General features: G+C 38.7%; 1 non-coding gene across 1 annotated transcript; it reads left to right on the top strand.

The window, feature by feature from the left end:
* Positions 1–4,429: 4,429 nt before the first annotated feature.
* Positions 4,430–4,536, top strand: LOC117078593. The gene has a single exon (XR_004435042.1). It is a non-coding gene; the product is annotated as a U6 spliceosomal RNA (small nuclear RNA).
* Positions 4,537–5,205: the final 669 nt, after the last annotated feature.

The following is a 5,205-nucleotide window of genomic DNA, read 5'->3' as shown; positions in this document are numbered from 1 at the left end:
TTAAACCTCTTTTCTTCATAAATTACCCAGTTTCAGGTAGTTCTTTATAGTAGTGTGAGAATGGATTTAATACAGAAAATTGGTACCAGGAAGTGGGGCATTGTTATAAAGACAGCTGGAAATGTGGAAGTGACTTTGGACCTGAGTAACAGGCAGAGGTTGGAACAGTTTGGAGGGCTCAGAAGAAGACAGGAAGATGTGGGAATGTTTGGAACTTCATAGAGACTTGTTGGATGGTTGTGATCATATGCTGAGAGCGATATGAACAATGAAGTCCAGGCTGAGGTGGTCTCAGATGGAGATGAGGAACTTATTCGGAACTAGAGCAAAGGTCAATCTTGCTATGCTTTCGCAAAGAGACTGGCAGCACTGTGCCCCTGCTCTAGGGATCTGTGGAAATTTGAACTTAAGAGATGATTTAAGGTCTCTGGCAGAAGAAATTTCTAAGAAGCAAAGCATTGAAGATGTGGCCTGGCTACTCCTAAAAGCCTATGCTCATTTGCATAAAAAAAGAGATGGTCTGAGAGTGGAACTAATATTTACAAGGGAAGCAGAGCATTAAAGTTTGGAATATTTGCAGCCTGACCATGTGGTAGAAAAGAAAAATCCATTTTCTGGAGAGAAATTCAAGCTGGCTCCAGAAATTTTCATAAGAGGAGTCAAATGTTCATAGCCAAAATAATGGGGAAAATGTCTCCAGGGCATTTCAGAGAACTTCACAGCAGCTCCTCCATGACAGGCTCAGAGACTTAGGAGGGAAAAATGGTTTTCTGGGCCAGTCCCATGGTCCAGGTGCTCTGTGCAACCTCAGGACATGGTACCCCATGTCTCAGCTTCTCCAGCTCCACCCATAGCTAAAAGGGGCCAAGGTACAGCTCAGACCATGGCATCAGAGGGTGCAAGCTCCAAGCCTTGGCAACTTTCACCTGATGTTGGGCCTGCAGGTACACAGAAGGCAAGAGTTGAGGTTTGGAAACCTCACCTAGATTTCAGAGGATGTATGGAAATGCCTGAATGTCCAGGCAGAAGTGTGCTGCAGAGGCAGAGCCCTCAGAGAGAACCTCCACTAGGGCAGTGCAGAGGGAAAATGTGGAATTGAAGCCCCACACAGAGTCCCCACTGGGGCACTGCCTAGGGGAGCTGTGAGAAGAGTGCCACTGTCTTTCAGACCCCAGTATGGTGAATACACAGACAGCCTGCACTGTGCTCCTGGAAATGCAACAGACACTAAATGCCAGCCTGTGAAAGCAACCAAGCTGGTTGTACCCTGCAGAGCCACAGGGACAGTTCAAGGCCTTGGGAGACCACCCCTTGCATCAGCAAGTCCTGAATGTGAGACATAGAATCAAAGGAGATTATTTTGGAGCTTCAAGATTTAATGACTGCCCTTCTGGGTTTCAGACTTGTATGCGGCCTGTAGCCCCTTTGTTTTGTCCAATTTCTCTCATTAGAATGGGAGCATTTACCCAATGTCTGTACCCCCATCATACCTTGGAAGTAACTAACTTGTTTTTTATTTTAGAGGCTCACAGGCAGAAGGGGCTTGCCTTGTCTCAGATAATACTTTGGATTTGGACTTTTGGGTTAATGCTGGAGTGAGTTAAGACTTTGGGGGACTATTGAGAAGGCATGATTGTGTTTTGAAATGTGAGGACATGAGATTTGGGAGGGGCCAGAGGCAGAATGATATGGTTTGGCCCTGTGTCCCCATCCAAATCTAATGTTGTAATTCCCAATTTGGGGAGCAGAACCTGGTGGGAGGTGATTGGATCATGGGTACACATTTCTCCATGCTGCTCTTGTGATAGTGAGTGAGTTCTCACTAGTTCTGATGGTTTAAAAAGGGTGTGGTACTTCCTTCCTCACACTCCCTCTCTCCTGCTGCCAATAGAAACGGGTGCTTGCTTCCCCTTCACCTTCCGCCATGACTGTAAGTTTCCTGAGGCTTCCCATTCATGCTTCCTGTAAAGCCTGTGGAGTTATGAGTCATTAAATCTCTTTTCTTCAAAATGAATGAAAAATGTAAATGCAATAGTTGAAACAATAAAACTACTAAAAGAAAGCATGAAGGACACTTTTCTTTTTTTTTTTTTTGAGACAGAGTCTCGCTTTGTTGCCCAGGCTGGAGTGCAGTGGCACAATCTTGGCTCACTGGAAGCTCCACCTTCTGGGTTCACACCATTCTCCTGCCTCAGCCTCCCGAGTAGCTGGGACTACAGGCACCCGCCACCACACCTGGCTAATTTTTTGTATTTGTAGTAGAGACAGGGTTTCACCACGTTAGCCAGGATTGTTTCGATCTCCTGACCTTGTGATCTGCCCGCCTCAGCCTCCCAAATGCTGGGATTACAGGCATGAGCCACAGTGCCTGTCCCTAGGACACTCTTTATGATAGTGGTCTGGGCAAGGATTTTTTGGACAAGGCCTCAAAGCCACAGACAATAAAAGCATAAATAGACAAATGAGATTATATCAAATTAAAAAGTTTTTTCTTGGCAAAGTAAACAATCAATAGAGTAAAGAGACTACCTATAGAATGGGAGAAAGTATTTACAAACTATGCATCTCACAACGGATCCTGTACATCCACAATATATAAGAAGCTCAAATAACCCATAACAGAAAAAGAAAACAAATAATTGGATTTAAACATCGGCAAAATATTTGAATAGGCATTTCTCAAAAGAAGACATACATATGGTCAAAAAGTAGAGACAAATTGCTCAGCATCACTAATCATCATGAAATGAAAATCAAAGCTACAAAGTGAGATATTACTTCACCCCAAATAGAATGGCTATTATCGAAGACAAAAATTGCAAATGCTGGAATGGATATAGACAAAGGCAACACTTACACATTGTCAATGGGAATATAAAATAATACAGCTGCTATGGAAAACAGTATGGAGTTTCCTTAAAAAAATTAAAACTAGAACTACCATATGATCCAGCAATCCTACTATTGAGTATATATCTAAAGGAAATAAAATCAGTGTCAGTATATTTGAACTCCCATGTTTGTCGCAGAACTATTCACAATACCCAAGGTATGCAACCAACCTAAGTGTCCATCGATGAATAATTGGAAAGAAAATGTATTACATATGCACAATGAAATATTCTTCTGCAAAAATGGATGAAATCTTGTCATTTGTAACAACATGGATGAACTGGAAGACATAATGTTACGTGAAATGTGTCAGACACAGAAAGAAAAATACCGCATGATATCACTCTTATGTGGAATCAAAAGAAGTTTATCTCATAGGAGTAGAGAGTAGAGTAGTGATTCCCAGAGGCTGGGGAGTGTGTGCTGGGGGATAGTGATGGGTGAGACAGGGAGAGATTGGTCAACAGGTGCAAAGTTACAGTTAGGAGGAATAAGTTCTGGTGTACTGTTGCACAGTAGAGTGACTATGGTTAGCAATATTTTACTGAATATTTCAAAATAGTTAAAAGAGAGAATTTTAAATGTGCTCGCAACAAGGAAATGAAAAGGTATAAAATGATGAACATGATAGTTACACAGAATTGATATTATACAATGTATACATGTATCAAAACATCACATTGTGCCATAAATATGTAAAACTGTGATTTATCTATGATTTAAAAATATAAATAAAAAATCTAAAAAATCATTTTGTTCCTCTTTATTGTTCAAAACTAGTATATTAATAGGAATGATTATGATACAATCTAGAACTGTTCACTCTTGTTTAATTAATTAAATTTAATTAAACATCTACAGAAGATGTTAGGTTGCATATAATTCAATAAGGCATGATGACACTTCTTTGTTAGAAATATCTCACGTATAAAATTTAAAATCTAGAAAGAGAGAATTTAAAAAGAAAGAAGCTAGCTTGAATCTAACCAGAAGGAAAGAGTCAGCAAAGTCAAACTAAGGAATAGTAGAGAAACTAAATTTTCTCTACTCTACAAAAGAAATCAACTTCACTGAAGTAAAAGAAAGTCTGTAAACTATTCAAGATTAGAGACTCAAGAGGTATTGGGAAAATATAATCCTCCAAACAAAATCAATAAGACAGGAAAATAAATTATAACATCCATTAGGATCAGGATCAGAAAATAAAATTCTTCTGAGGAGCAGGAAAATAAAATCCTCCAAAGGACATCAATAAGACAATGTGAGAAACTTGAATGAGTATGGAATATAAGATAATACTATTGTATCAATAATAAATGCACCAAATTGGATAATTATATTGATTTTAAGTTAAAAAATTTTCTATTTTTGGAGACACATGCTCCAATACTGAGGGGTGAGGATACATAATGTCTATAATGTCTTTGCAACTGACTCACGAAAAATAATAATTATGAATCTAGATTAATTTAGTCTTGCAAGTTTTCTGTATGTTTGAAATTTTTAACACAAAAAATTGAAAATAATAAGAAAAATAGTGCTTGCTTTGGCAGCACATATACTAAAATTGGAGGGATATATAGAAGATTACCATGGCCCCTGTGCAAGGATGACACTCAAATTCATAAGGCATTCCATATTTTTAAACATATCTATGGAAACAAACTAGAAAATCTAGAAGAGATGGATAAATTCCTTCACACATACACCCTCCCAAGACTAAACCAAGAAGTTGAATCCATGAATACACCAAAAACAAGTTCTGAAATTAAGGCAGTAATTAAGAGCCTACCCACCAAAACAAAAAGCCCATGACCAGATGGATTTACAGCCAAATTCTACCAGAGGTAAAAAGAGGAGCTGGTATCATTCCTTCTGAAACTATTCCAAAAAATTGAAAAGGAGGGAATCCTCCCTAACTCATTTTATGAGACCAGCATCATCCTGATACCAAAACCTGGCAGAGACACAACAACAAAAGAAACTTTGGGCCAATATCCCTGATGAACATCAATGCAAAAATCCTCAATAAAATACTGGCAAACTGAATTCAGCAGCAAATCAAAGAGTTTATCCACCACAATCAAGTTGGCTTCATCCATGAGATTCAAGGCTGGTTCAACATACACAAATCAATAAATGTAATCCAACACATAAACAGAACCAATGATAAAAACCACATGATTATCCAATAGATGCAGAAAAGGCCTTCAATAAAACTCAACACCCCTTCATGTTAAAAACTCTCAATAAACTAGGGATTGATGGAATATATCTCAAAATAATCAGAGCTATTTAGAACAAACCCATAGC

This window comes from Trachypithecus francoisi, unplaced genomic scaffold, assembly GCF_009764315.1.
Source record: "Trachypithecus francoisi isolate TF-2019V2 unplaced genomic scaffold, Tfra_2.0 Lachesis_group6, whole genome shotgun sequence".
Classification (NCBI taxonomy): Eukaryota; Metazoa; Chordata; class Mammalia; order Primates; family Cercopithecidae; genus Trachypithecus; species Trachypithecus francoisi.
Note: the sequence above shows the minus strand (reverse complement) of the source record. Positions and strands in the feature narration are given on the sequence as shown.